We start from the raw sequence: 15,591 nt of genomic DNA on the forward strand, positions 1-15,591 counted from the left end.
GTAAGTTTAGTTAGCATTCATCATCTCATATAGATACAAAATAAATAAAAAGCAAAAAAAGAAAACAAATTTTCTTTGTAATGAGAACTCTTGGGATTTACTCTAACTTTCATATATATCATAGAATTATTAACTATAGTACATAGTATTAACTATAGTACTTAGGTGATAAGGATTTGATGGAGTGTCTTGACCTCAGTCATTGCCTATGACCTATATTTCCTTGGAAAATGCTAGATGTCCTCTGGAGTTGAGCCAAATAGCTCTTGTTGGATCCTGCCCTATGTCATGTTGACCTCTTCTTCCAAGAAAAGCAGGTTCAGGACTCAAATGCTTCCCTGTGGCCTACCTGCCTCAGGTGGGTCATTTGCATTTTAAAGATTCACAGATGCAGGTATTTTCTGGGGAGAGACCCCAAGAATGTCATCCAGCAAAGTTTACTTACTTGATTTTCTCATCTTTGAATCCCTATCATTTCTGGTGCTCTGAAGATGTTTAGTATATTTTTGTGAAATAAATGAACTGAAACAGTGTAAGCATGAATCATCACTTGACCTTATATGTTTGCTTGTTTTTGTCTCCACTCCACTTTAAAATAATTTTCATGAGGATCCCAAGGATACCTTTGTTAATGGTTATGTTCCCAGTAGCCAGAAGATTGCCTGGCACATGTTAGGCATTCTGGAAACATTTGTTAGGTGGAGAAAGGGATTGATTATGTTCTCTGCAAACATAAGTGGCAATGTTGGGGGAAGGGACTGTTTTTATTGACCCTAAAATTTGGGCTTGTGGGCACAGGGCTCCATTGAGATTCACCTAGGCCAGTGATGGCGAACCTTTTGAGCTCGGCGTGTCAGCATTTTGAAAAACCCTAACTTAACTCTGGTGCTGTGTCACATATAGAAATTTTTTGATATTTGCAACCATAGTAAAACAAAGACTTATATTTTTGATATTTATTTTATATATTTAAATGCCATTTAACAAAGAAAAATCAACCAAAAAAATGAGTTCGCGTGTCACCTCTGACACGCGTGTCATAGGTTCGCCATCACTGACCTATGCTATACCTGCCACAGATGGCATTGGGCAGTCCCACTGTCCGGGTCAAGGTTAGGAGTTCTGTGTTGGGTCTTTAAACTAGTTATCCTAAGAGAAATTTCAATTGAAACTGCTCTTTCACTTTTCTCTCACACAGACAGGTGGTTCTGTTGTCTTTGAACATTCCTCTGTTTTCTTATCCATGCCTTTGCCTATGCTGTTTTCCAGTGCCCATAATCATATTATTTATCCAAACTATGCTGGAAAGTCATAGTTTCATATTCTTTCATCACCAGCCTAGTCCCTGTAGTTTCTGGCCTGTCCATTCTCTCTGCTTGTTGTAAACCTATGATCCATTAAATTCAAAGCCCAAACACACTTGGTGCCATGAAGCCATTCCTGGACTTTCTGCCCCTTCTACCATTCATCTAGCTCGACCTCTTGTATTGATTTCCACACATGTGTACTGAGTGATCACCATATGCTAGTCAGAAATGCTGAATACTGGCTTGCAAATACAAGGGTCTGTTTTCAAGGGTTTTGATTCCAGCATAAAAGAGAGATTGAAATAGAACATGGTAAGGCCTTAATAGATTGATGAACAAAGGGCTAATGGGAGCACTAAGAATGGAGTGACCAGCATCTGGAAGGGTTTTGAAGAGAGAATAGGAGTTCATATGGTGAATGGGGTGGAAGAGCATTCCAGGCATAGAGGCCTTGATATACATGCATAACCCTGAGGCCTAAGGGTGCTTGCAAAATAGAAGGGTGTGCTTGGAGAGCACTGTGAAAGATGGCCCCGAGGATTAGATTGTAAAGGCTGATAGGATAGCTAAGGATGATGGCAGGGGTTTAAGGAGGGCAGGAGGGCTATTGTTACTGTTACAGCAAAGGAGGGCCTTGCTGCCCCTGAGCTTCAGAGAGGTCTGGTGACAAAATGGTAGCAGGTTAACACCCCAGGCAGGGGCCTGCTCAGAAGGCTGCTGAAATGTTCCAGGGCAGGAGATACTGGACTTGTATCAGCTCAGCAGAGCAGAGAGGGCAAAAGGGATTCTGGAAGCTGTTTGCTATTAGAATCATATTAGGCAGCTTAGCTCTTACTCTTGTCCTTCTAATTATTTGCTAGCTTATCAGCCTTGGCTGGGAAAACTGTTTTATGTGACCAAAGGTTGTAGGCAGTAGGAGAACCAGCAAGCTGGCAGCCAGTTTCTGCCTTAGAAGTGCAGGCTGGGTGATGATGGCCAGAGAGACCTGCTTCCTTATTGCAGTGGAGAGGAAACTGAGGCCCCAGGGAAAGGGACAGACTTGCTCTGTTACATCTTTGACAGCTGAGCTGGAATTGGGCTGTGGCCAGCTCTCTTTCAAAGGTGTTTTTGATTCTGTTTCTGCTGAGCCTGGCCTGACACATTCCTTCTCCGCCCACCCCAACCCCAGGGGCTTTGCCTAGGAGAATGTGGGAGGGGATAAAACTTAAGACAGTGGTTCTCAACCTTCCTAATGCCGCGACCCTTTAATACAGTTCCTCATGTTGTGGTGACCCCCAACCGTAAAATTATTTTCATTGCTGCTTCATAACTGTAATTTTGCTACTGTTATGAATCGTAATATAAATACCTGATATGCAGGATGTATTTAGGCGACCCCTGTGGAAGGATCGTTCGACCCCCAAAGGGGTCGCGACCCACACGTTGAGAACCGCTGACTTAAGAGCTCATTGTTACTAGGCTTGAACCTTGTGCTTTTGCATTTGGAAAACAAAGTGATTAAGATGGTTCAGTTTGAGTTTATGTGTGGTTTGGGAATCTGTTTCTTTTACTTCCATTTATGCCTGTGGCTTGCTTACAAGAACCAAGCTTCTGATTCCTTGATAACTCCCAGGCTCCTTGCTTGTGACAGTCCCACCCCCACCCCTGGCACTCTCCTTTTTCTCCTTTTATTTCTAAGTATTTTTGCTTGCCAGTATAGGACCCGATCCTCCTGTTTTTTTCCTTCCCTCTTAAACCTGCCCATCACAAACCATCTCACAGAACCCATTAGTATTTCATAGCCTTCATAGCACTTTTTATGTGGCGAATACATTTTACAATTGTTTTTTATTATCCAGTTCCCAGCTGCAATCCAGGATATGTGTCAGCAGGATCAGTCTTGTCTCCGAGTGTGGGCAAGAATTCAGGGGAGAAGAAGCCTTCCCACAGGGTGCCTGGCCTGAAGTGGCAGAGGGAAAGTCAGACTCGTGTCTCAAAAGCGCCTGTCCTGTGTCTTCATTTTTTCCATAAGTGAGCCTGAGAAATGGATGTGAAAGTCCTTAGCAAGCCCCATACACAGGCAAAAACCATTTTTGTTATTTTACCTTGTTGGCATTTTTAGGAGAACACATTTGGATATTAAGGGTGTTGTGCCCAGATTTCAAAGTTCCCAAGACCCCCAGGGAGCCAGTCAGTCCGATGCAAAAGCAAAGAGTCCTTTATTATGCAAGCCGGCCTGCGCTCCCCGTTCACCAGACCCACCGACACAGCGGAAAGTCCAGTGGCCGAGAGAGCGAGGCCTGATGGGACAGGGGGTTTTAAAGGGGGGTGGAGTGAGGGCAGGAGAGGGCACTGTGGGCCCGGCTGATTGGCCAGGCGCGAGTCGGTACAGGATGTGGTCATAGCGATGGCGTGCACTTCCCTTGATCACCATTGGTTAATTCAGAGAAATCCTGGGTGTGGCTAGCAGCGGCTTCTTCCCGTGAGGAAGCACATGGCCCCATCCCAAAATGGAGGACCCAAGGCAAGATGGAGGGTGCACATGATTCTGTCCCAAGATGGAGAACCCAAGGCAAGATGGAGGGCGCAGTCCTTGTCCGGCTCCTGCTGCTGCCGCTCGAACTCGCCACAAGGCAGGATGGCCCCCCACATGGGGCCCGGCGGTCGGCCCACGCAGGCCCCGGTCCCCCCGACCGGGCCCCGAGGGCCGCACGGACCCTCGGCCTCAGCGCGGGCAAGCGGGGAGCCGACCACGGGGGAAGGGAGGAAAGAGCGAGGCGGTGAGGCCTTCCGCCCCCATGACCTCCCCTGTGGTCGGTCGCTGCCAGGCCCCCACCCCTCGGCCCGCCGCCGGCCACCACGCAGCCGGTCCGGAGACTCGACCACTCCGGGGAGGCCAGGCCCTACGGCGGGCGCGGAGGGATTTCAGAGCCAGGCGGTCAGACTCCTCCCCCCCGCACCGCCCGGAGAGGCGGGCGGTGCGCCTTTCAAGGGATTCTTCTCCTCAATGTTAACCTCCCTTTTCTTTTCTTTCTTTTTTTAAAAATATATTTTATCGATTTTTTACAGAAAGGAAGGGAGAAGGATAGAGAGTTAGAAACATCAATGAGAGAGAAACATCGATCAGCTGCCTCCTGCATACTCCCTACTGGGTATGTGCCCGCAACCAAAGTACATGCCGTTGACCGGAATCGAACCTGGGACCCTTGAGTCCGTAGGCTGACACTCTATCCACTGAGCCAAACCAGTCAGGGCTAACCTCCCTTTTCTTGTCTATAAAAATGACTGTAGCACAGTACGTGCTTAAGAGATAGAGGGACTGTTCTTTCTGGTTTTCCCCGGACAGCCCTGGTTTTTGTGTGCTAATTAGTAACCTTAGCTGCCTGTGTCTGTGACTTTGGAAGAAAACTGAGAATTGTTTTGGAGACTCCAGAATCCTGAGGGTCTGGGCTTTACCATGCTATCATTTGCTTATGCTGTTTTCTCTACCAGTATCATCACCAATGGTTTTTGGTATAGGAAAAACAAAGACCTGTGTTTGAGCCACCCACTAGCCCTGTGATCTTAAGCAAATTCCAGAATGATCCTGAGTTTCAGTTCCCTTCACACAGAGGTCATATGGTACATCACAGTGTATTTGTGAGAACCAGAGACATATGCATCAAGGGGCTTTTTAAAAGGTAATGTAGTACATAATGTGGCAATTCCTGGTGCCTGGCATGGTGCCTATCACACAGTGATGGCACCTTACCCTTCTGGTGGATACCCTGGGATCTAGACCCAGACTGGTCCAAGTTCATATCCTAGCTGTGCTCCCTGGGCTGGTCACAGGCATGATTTGGTTTACTGACTTACTAATTCTTAGTAAGACATCTCATTAATGAGGACACTACTGTTGAGAATATGAGGTGTGTGCACAGGTGTTCATAGGCGTTCTTATCTGTGCAGAGATCGTCCGTCACCAGTGAGTGGCTGTGCTGTGTCCCTTCTCCCACTGGCACATCCCACTCCCTTGGATTTTGTTTGTGTTGTGTTTTCCAGTCTGCGGGGTTTGCTTCTACTACAGCAATTGCTTGTGTCATGGCCTCACATCAAATCCCCGTGTAGTTCAAATGAGACACTGGTTCTGAGGAGTGGTGTCAGGTCTTCTTCAGAAACGTGTGTGGGAAGCTTTCATTGGGCACCTAAGCAAAGGGTCTGGACAAGACAGGGCTATTTTACTGACCTTTAAGAACTGTGCTTTGGCCTCCTTCCACTCCAGTATGGGCACCTTGTCTACCACAGTCATTGTCAGCATTCCTTAGTTACTCAGGCCATGAACCAGCAGCTCAGCCCCCGTGTAGCAGAGGCTCTGGGACATAGAGGACCTTCCCTATTAGGAGAACATGGCTGAGCGAACGTATTGTGAGTTTGTTGGCATATTTAGGAAATCACATTTGCATGTTAAGGGATTCCTCTCCTCAATATTAGCCTTTCTTTCCTTATCTATAAAAATGGCTGTAGCAACACTATGTGCTTAAGAAGTAGAGGGACTGTTCTTTTTGGTTTTCCCAGGACAGCCCTGGTTTCTGCCTGTGTCCTGGTGTAGTATTGATAGTGTCCCCTTTTATCCTCAGAGTTGTTACGATTTGGAGGATAAATTATATGGTCACCTTACTTGTAGGTGAATATTGAGTAAGGTAGTATAAGTAATATACTTAAGGCCAGGCTTAAGATAAGGACTTAGCACACATATACTGTTTTTGTTAGAGGAGATGTTAGGCGCTCAAGAAATGTTTGTTCAATGAACTACATTCATAAAGGTAAACTTTGAGGATGTTTGAAATGGATGTCTAGGTTGTAGGCACTTAGAGTTTATTAGATTTGATAAAACATGTTAAGAAAGTGCCACCAGAGTAGTATAAATGAAGGATTTCTGGAGTGGGTAAGTCCACTGGAACATGTGCAGAAGCTTGTTGGAAGTGCTGGGCCATGGGTTGGACAATGAAGGACAGGAAGGTTTAGTCCAAGATGCACTGGGGCAGCTAAAATTGTTCTGGCTATTAAGAGTTAAGAAATAAGATTGAGTTTCTGTCCATGTGTGTATATTAGCTGGCTTTTTGAATCTATATTTTCCATCAGTGGCCTATGTTGGTAAAGATCTCTAACTGTAATACCCCAATGTGGTACCAAATTCTGTGCCAAGAGGTCACAGAATAATCTCATTCTTTCTGATGAATTTCCACTGAATATGGTACTTGTTTAGTTCCCAGGAAGAAAAAAACAAACAAAACAAAACAAAGGCACCTGGAGCTTCTGTCTTGTTTGGTATGAATAATAATCATTTTTAGGAACTGCAGTAGGGAGTTGCCACACTGAGGGTGGGGTATACCGTGACTCATGGGAAAGGCAAACTCTGCAGTGACCGGGAGGGTAAGCAGCACCTTTTCTTAGAACGAGGTGAAAGTTAGGTCAGTTTTCCAATAGTCTTGCTCATTTCCAACCTGGAAATCTGTCTTCTTGGCCACAGCCTAGCAGCTTTACTTGGAGACTAGGGTTCCAGTAATGGCAGCTGAACAGAACCCTAAAGATACATTTGTCCATCTATTTGACAGAATCCTGTGCTTATTTATACAATACCATGTGCCATGGGTACTTGTAAATGACTGAGTGGAAATCTAGTCTGGGTTTGGGGCATGCGGTTCCTACCTTCAGGCGATCTTTTAAATCAATATAGTTTGTAAAAGTATGTGCTACCCTATACCCACCAATGAAAAAGAAGTATGTATCTCTCCATTTTATCTTATTTGATTTTATTTATTTTTATATTTTTATTGATTTTAGAGAAGAAGGGAGAAAGAGAGAAAAATAGAAACATCAATGATGAGAGAGAATCATTGATTCACTGCCTCCTGCATGCCCCACAGGTGGGATCGAGCCTGCAACCTGGGCATATGTCTGACCAGGAATCGAACTGTGGTCCATAGGTCAATGCTCAACCACTGAGCCATGCTGGCTGGGCTCTGCATTTTAATCTTTATCCAATCTCAGAGATTTCCCTGTTTTGCTTTATCCTGCCTCCCTAATCTACCACCAATGAATTTCATGTAATCCCTCCTTATGTCTCCTCCTTTGATTCTAATGTATAAAATACATAAAACTGCCATTCTCTGGAGCATTTTCTCAATTCATTGACATTTTGCATTCTGGCAATGACAGTTTGGCTCAAATAAACTCATAGAAATAAAAATAAAAGAGGTATATGTGCAAATATCTGTTGACTCTAATTGAACGGTGACTAACTAGGAATCTGGGAGAAACTTCGCAAATGAAATGACTGTCATTGAATCTTGAAGGAAGAGTGGGAATTTGGTGGGTCAGATGAAGATAAGGTAGGAAATACCATGGACAGAGACACAGAGGAGAGAAAGTGCATGGTGGTTTGGAAAGTTGGAGTCCATGGGGATGACTGCCTAATAGAGAGGCCTTGGAGTTGAGGTTGGGACTTAGACTGATAAAGGCCTTGATTGCTGCATTGAGGAGTTGAGCCTGAACTATGAAAGAAGCATCAAATATGGAAGTGGGGTGATTGGATCTATGCTTTAGGAAAATAACTGGTTATAGTATGCTGGATGGATTGAGGGGAGGGTATGGGAGATGGTGAGATGTACTGTAGCTCAGCCAAGAGATAAAGCGAAGCTGAATTAGGGATGAGGAAATGGATATGGGGGGCATTTCAGAGGTAGATTAGAGGTCACCTATTCTTCTCATTTAAACAAGAGTAACCCCAGACTCTGAGCAGTGACACGTGCAAAGTCCATAGCAAAATTGGGCAAAAGGCAGAGAGTGTTAAAAATGGATGATTAGGTACTAAGAATGGTAAACTAAAGTTCATGTGGAATTGTGTGGAGCCACTATTTTGGTGCCACTTACCAAGGAGATCATGTGGTCTAGGCCAGACTGCATGGACCTGCTCAACGTGGAATACAACAATATAGTCATGGCACTTTCTGCCAGTTGCCATTTTTATAGTGCTTTACAATTGATCATGTATTTTCCTACACATACAGGTAAATCCTCACAATAGTCCTGTGAGTACTGATTAATATTGTCCAAGTTTTACTGATCAGGAATGTGAGACTGAGAAAGATTAAGTGACTTGCCCAGGACTTAACTTGAGTTTTCTATTAGCACAATTTCATATTCCTCCTTTTATGAGCCTGGAAAGATCCCCAAGACAGGACCTCACTTTTGTTCAGATTCATATCCTTAAGATTCACTGTGGATCCTGATATGTTCTTACATATTTAATAAATGCTAAATTCATATGTTGAGTAAACGTATGAATGAATACTGTAAGTGAAATAATAAATGACATCTTTAGTTTTAAGAATATCTTTAGTAATGAGAAATCCTAAATGAACTCCTCTGAACATTAATCAGTCTCTTATCAAAACACTACAGGAAAGGACTTACTTAGAATATATTTACTCAACTTCATTAAACAAATGAATAAGCAAACAAAGAAACACTCTTACTTGAATACCCCTTCTTGAATTCATCCCCAAAAGTGCATGTCTGCTTTTCTGTGTATGATGTTTCCTTCTACTTGATATTGTTACAAAAAAAGCTATTAGGATTTTATATTTATTTTTTTCATAACTAAATACTTTTTGAAATTGATAAATCCTGATTTAAACTTTACCCATGTGCATTCTAGGATAGTTTTTATTTTTTTAAAACAATTAAATACGATTTCAACATGTTAAAAAAATGCAATGATAAATATAAGGGTACAAATACCTTTTTCTTCCTTCTTAATTATTTTCTAAAGACAATTATTTCTTTGGCACTTTCACTTTTCCAAAGAGTGGCTATCATTTTATCCTTTGTATTATGTGGTTATCTGAAGATGTATCTTAATTTCCTCAGGGATGTAGTAGAAAATGCATATGGTTTGGCGGGTCAGACAGGTTTAGGTTCAAATCATGGCTCTGCCACTTGTTAGTGCTTTACAGTTAAACACGTGTAATAACTTTGCATTTGTGTATACGATTACTTAACCTCTTGGAATCTCCAATTCATCATGTATAAAAGGGGATCATAGTGCCTTCCGTGTGGTTCTGCTAAAAAATGTTATCTCTGTCCTCTTTGCTCTTTGTCAACCCACCAAATGATAATACAATCACATCGTTGTCCTTGTATTTTGCCATAGAGTATGACAAATAGTAGACTTTAAGTCAATGATTATTGGCAGGTTAAGTAAGTTTTAACTTCTTTCAAAGGAGCATTGTAGGCTCAAAGATATATTTCTATTACTTTTCATACCAGTTGCCATACATACTCCAGAAAAACTTCTAATTTGCAGTCATTTGCAATGCGTGAGTCGACTTTTTCTCTGTGACTTCCCCAGGACTTAACTTTATGACTTGTAGTTGTCTTTGCTAAATTAATATGTAAGCAATGCCATTTCATTATAGTTTTAATTTACATTCTTTAATTACTAAAAGTAATTCCCAATAAATGGTTTAGGTTTGTTTCCCCTTGTGTGAATTGTCAAGTGGCAGTATTTAAAAATGGTCTGGGCAGGGGAAGCTTGTTATGAAAGGACCAAACATGCTTAGTGTTTTGAGTCGCCTAAACTTTATTTATGGATTAACTCATTTTTTTTGGTCAATGTTTATTGAGCACTGATTATGTGTGCCAGCTAATATTCCAGGGGCCATACATACTACAAAGAAAAAAATGAATAAAGTCAGGGATCTCCAGTTCAACCTCCTCATTTAACATGGGTGGTAGCTGAGACCTGGAAGAATGAGGTTAATTACCTAGGGCAGTGGTCGGCAAACTGCAGCTTGCGAGCCACATGCGGCTCTTCGGCCCCTTGAGTGTGGCTCTTCCACAAAATACCACGTGCGGGCGCGCATGTACAGTGTGATTGAAACTTCGTGGCCCATATGCAGAAGTGGGTATTTTGTGGAAGAGCCACACTCAAGGGGCCGAAGAGCCGCATGTGGCTCGCGAGCCGCAGTTTGCCGACCACGGACTAGGGTCATACAGCTTGTTTTGTAGCAGAACCAACCATTTATTTGAACAGTAACTGTGATTTAAAATGTTTAGTATTAGTAGCCTTTTAAACTATGGGAAACATCCTGGGAAGTTCTGAATAGTGATGTCTAAACAACATCTCCAACCCATATCTATATTAAGAAAGCAGAGTCCTGATTTAGAAAATATGACTACCTTTTTTTAAAAAAAAAACATTTTTTTTTATTGATTTCAAAGAGGAAGGGAGAGGGAGAGAGAGATAGAAACATCAATAATGAAGAGAGAGAATCATTAATCTGCTGTCTCCTGCACTGCCCCAACTGGGGATCAAGCCTGCAACCCAGGCATGTGCCTTTGACCAAAATCAAACCTGGGACCCTTCAGTCTTTAGGCCAATGCTCTATCCACTGAGCCAAACCACCTAGGGCAATTATCTGGTCTTTAGTCTCATAGAGAACTCCTTCCTAGACTTCTTTGCCTCTTATATTTATTCATTCTTAAATGAATAAACTTATTTTTAAAAAAGGACTAGAAAGCAAAACAATTCTGATCCAACTGTGAACCTTCTTGGACACGTTTTTGGTAAATGGGAAGAACAGGAGACACATTTCTCTTATCAAATAAAATAGTCAATTTAGATTTAATATGGCAGTTATCCTCAGGTAATAAAAATTCAACTAACTTGCCATAACTAGTTTAAAGTCAATTAGGAGCCTCATATTCCTTACTTGCTGGGTAAAATTTAATAGAACTTCAGTTAAGCATTTATTGCTTATTTAATTCAAAATTAAGTTAATCACCACGGTTGGTAACAACCACTGAGCATTTAATTAACAGTCAGCAAACTATCTTATTAAGTCTAAATACGATGCAGACAGGTCTTGTTTATTGCCATCAGTTTGCAAGCACCACCCCAAAGGGCCTTAGGTTTTCTCTTGGCTTTACTCTTCTGATTTGTCATCTTCATTTTCTTCTGGTTGACACTCAACTTGCGTGAAGGAGTTGAAGAGGCAGGAGTTCATAGTGTTAGGAGAGCTTCTGGCTTTGGGCATAGCTGAGAAATTTCTGTTCCATTGCATTGCATTGCATTCTTCAAGAATTATTGAGCACATTTTTTGTGTAAGACATTCTTTTAAACACTTAAGAATATATAGAGGAGATCATGCTGACATATTTATCATTATTCTTTCATCTTAAGATATGAAAAAATTGAATTAATTCATTCACCTAACACACTTATTGGACTAAAGTTTGTAAGGTATTTTGCTGAGTGCCAGGGATACCATCATGATTTGGACAAAGATCCTTGCTCTTATGGAAGACAAGTATGAGAGGTACGGTAGTAGTAATATTGGATAAGGTGCAGCTGTAGGAGCACTAAAGTTCCTTAAATGCTGTGATTCTTAAGGTAGTGTTTTCCAAAATGTTAGAAATGTCCTATGGCAAAAAGGTCCTATAATCAAGTGAGTTTGGAAAAGTTCAAGTTAAACAAAATTAAATGGGCTTTAAAAAAAACACCTTTATTGTTGAGATGATTACAGATGTCCCTCTTTTTCCCCCCTCCACCCAGTTACCGCCCCACCCCAGGCCTTTGTCACCTTACTGTCTGTGTCTATTGGTAATGCATATATGTACTTTGTTTAATCTCTTCCTGCACACCCCCCCCCATGCCTCTTCCCTGTGAGAATCATCAGTCTCTTCCATTTCTATGCCTCTGATTCTATTTTATTCACCAGTTTATTCTGTTCATTAGATTTCTTATTCGTTTATTTTGATTTTTAGATTCAATTGTTAATAGTGTGTATTTGTTGCCATTTTTTTTTTATCTTTTTTCTTCTCCTTCCTCTTCTTAAAGAATACACATCAACATTTCATGTAATACTGATTTGGTGGTGATGAACTCCTTTAGCTTTTTCTTGTCTGTGAAGCTCTTTATCTGACCTTCAATTTTATTTTTTTTAAATATATTTTATTGATTTTTTTACAGAGAGGAGGGAGAGGGATAGAAAGTTAGAGACATCGATGAGAGAGAAACATCGATGAGCTGCCTCCTGCACACTCCCCACTGGGGATGTGCCACAACCAAGGTACATGCCCTTGACCGGAATCGAACCTGGGACCCTTGAGTCCGCAGGCAGATGCTCTATCCACTGAGCCAAACCGGTTAGGGCCTGACCTTCAATTTTAAATGATAGCTTTGCTGGGTAGAGTAATCTTGGCTGTAGGTCCTTGCTATTCATCACTTGGAATACTTCTTACCACTCTCTTCTGACCTGCATAGTTTTTGTTGAAATCAGCTGATGGGTATTCCCTTGTAGGTAACTAACTGCTTTTCTCTTGCTGTTTTTTAAGATTCTCTATTTGTCTTTAGCCCTTGGCATTTTAATTATGATGTATTTTGTTGTGGTTCCTGTCGGGTTCCTCTTGTTTGGGGCTCTCTGTGCTTCCTGTACTTATAACTCTCTTTCTTTCACCAGGTAGGAGAAGTTTTCTGTCACTATTTCTTCAAATAGTTTTCAATATCTTGCTCTCTCTCTTCTTCTGCCCCCCCCCCCCCCCCCCCCGCCGCCACACACACACATAATGTGAATGTTGGTACACTTTAAGTTGCCCTAGAGGCTCCTTACACTATCTTCATAGTTTTGGATTCTCTTTTCTTTTTGTTTTTCTGGTGGGGTGTTTTTTGCTTCCTTGTATTTCAAATTGTTGATTTGATTCTCAGAATTGTCTACTCTACCATTCAATCCCTGTATATTATTCTTTATTTCAGTCAGTGTATGCTTAATTTCTGACTGGTCCTTTTCCATTTTTTTCTTTTGAGGTTTCTAGAAGATTCTTGAGTAACTTTATAACCATGGTTTTGAACTCTATATGCAGTAATTTCCTTTCTTCCATTTTTAAACTTTGTGACATGCTTCTTTGTTTCCACATTTTGGCTGCTTCCTTGTGTTTGTTTCGATATATTGGGTAAAGCTGCTATGTCTCCTTGAGTTGGTAGAGTGAAGGTTGGTAGAGTGTAGTAGGTGTTCTATAGGGCCCAGTGGCTCAGCCTCCCCAGTCACCTGAAGTGAGAGCTCTAGGTGCACCCTTTTGTGGGCTGTGAGCACAGTCTTGTTGTAGTTGAGAGTTGATTGCTGTTGGTGTCACTGAGAGGAATTGACATCCAGGCCAATTGACTGTGAGGACCAGCTGCAATTACAGTGGTAGAGCTGCTGTGCAGGAGACATCCCTATGGAGCAGGACTTGCTTCAGTGGGGCTTTGGTGCTCACTGAGTCTGCCCTTTGAGCGTTACTTATAGATGTGTAGAGTTGTAATCTGTTAGTGCAGCCGTGGGCAAACTATGGCCCACGGGCCGGATCCGGCCCATTTGAAATGAATAAAACTAAAAAAAAAAAAAAAAAAAGACCGTACCCTTTTATGTAATGATGTTTACTTTGAATTTATATTAGTTCACACAAACACTCCATCCATGCTTTTGTTCCGGCCCTCCGGTCCAGTTTAAGAACCCATTGTGGCCCTTGAGTCAAAAAGTTTTCCCACCCCTGTGTTAGTGTCTGACATTGACCACTGGATACACTGGCTCTTGGGTCTCCAGGGAGGTTCAAAGTCAGCCACTGCCTGGGGCCACCCAGCAAGAGCTACAGAGAGATCTGAAGATTCTTCCTCTTTGTATCAGGTTTGGAAGTGCCCAGATGAGGCCCAGCTGTGAAGCAAGGCAAACTGGTGCAGGTGCCGGATCTTGGGCCTTTTGTTGATAGGTTTGGGGCTCCCTGACCCAGCTGGAGCTTGTTTGCAAAAGCTGCTGCACACAGTTTGGGTGGGGTTATAAATTGGATGAGGCAGGGTCTTAGGGAATCACCAGGGCGGAGCAAACAGAAATGGCTGTGAGTCAGCCCTGAGACTGGGAGGTCCCAGCATAGGAACCATGATCCCTGCAAGCACCTCTGTCTGGTAGAAAGCTGCCCTTGAGTTCCTGCCCTGATGCCAGACAATCTAGTTCTTCCCGGTATGTGTCTGTGTCCCCCAAAGCTTCGCTCTGGTGCTGGAGCTCAGAGGAAGCAGGGCATTGTAAGTTCAGTTCATGGTACTGGCCTTTTAAGAGGAACAGCTGCGTCTCCAGCAGCTTCCGTGTTACCGAGCCCCTATCTACACTGGTTTTTACAGCTCATAGTTCTTACTGTGCGTAGGGGCACTTTTTGTCAGTTCTGGGACTCTGGGCTGGGGGTCTCTGGCCACACATGGGTGCTGGACCAGCCCGTTCCGTTCCTCCGCACCTCCTACCAGTCTTAGTGTGCTTTCTTTTCTACTTCTTTTGTTGTAGGACTTCCATTCAGCCAGCTTTCCAGTGATTCTGGATGATGGTTGTTCTGGATTTTAGTTGTAATTTTGATGTGGTTGTGGGTGAGTACAGGTGTTTACCTATGCTGCCATCTTCAAAACTTAAATGGGTATTTTTAACATTAGATTTTTCTGAGCCTTCAGTAAACGAATGCACATTGTGACCTTCTAAGAGGTTTATTTCCCAAAGTCATTTGATCATAGACTTATCCCCGCCCCCGACACCCCCTCCTCCCCAGGACATTTATTGGGCTTAGTGTTCCCATGTACTTTAGGAGAAGCTTCTGTGAACTATGGGTCCAGTCTACCAGCATCTGAGCCTCGGAGGGGTACTCAGGCATACATCTTAGTGACTGTTTCAGGGTTGGAAGTTCTAATTGGTATGAAAGGTATGCAGATAAAATGAGTGACTTCAGACATAGAAACTTCTGCCTGGGGTTGAGTGTGTGGAATCAGAGCCGGTTTTCCTCAAGGAAGAGAGCTGGGCCTATGTGTGAGAGAGTTTGTATGAGAGAGGCATGGAGGATTGCCAAAGAGTCACTGGGAATAAAACAACCATGAAATTTTGACATGACTGATTGGGTTGAGATACCATAACACATGGATACAACTTAGACAAATTTTCATTTAGCCTAAATCTGGATAGATAAGAGGTGGCAGGCTTTTTGGTGCAGAACTCAGCTTTAGGCCTTGTTCCAACTGAGTGACTGCCCATCTACTGACTCACTTACTTCTGTAAGGCATTCTGACTCGTCTGGGGCAAGGCCTCAGGCCTTGTCAATCACAATCTCTTTTCAGAGTGGGTCTTGGCTCCTTGGTGAATGGCTTAATTCTGGCAGGTCTCGTTTTCATTTACTCCATAACACACCATTTTCTCCACCTTTCCTCCTTCCCTGCCTTCACATTTTCTGATAAATCATTCTCATCCACCTGTATCAA

At 42.7% G+C, this 15,591-nt stretch overlaps 1 protein-coding gene across 11 annotated transcripts in view; it reads left to right on the forward strand.

The window, feature by feature from the left end:
• Positions 1–15,591, forward strand: part of LPP (LIM domain containing preferred translocation partner in lipoma) — a 665,671-nt gene that overhangs the window by 5,040 nt on the left and 645,040 nt on the right. The window lies entirely within an intron of this gene.

Source organism: Myotis daubentonii, chromosome 3 (assembly GCF_963259705.1).
Source record: "Myotis daubentonii chromosome 3, mMyoDau2.1, whole genome shotgun sequence".
In the NCBI taxonomy this organism is placed as follows: Eukaryota; Metazoa; Chordata; class Mammalia; order Chiroptera; family Vespertilionidae; genus Myotis; species Myotis daubentonii.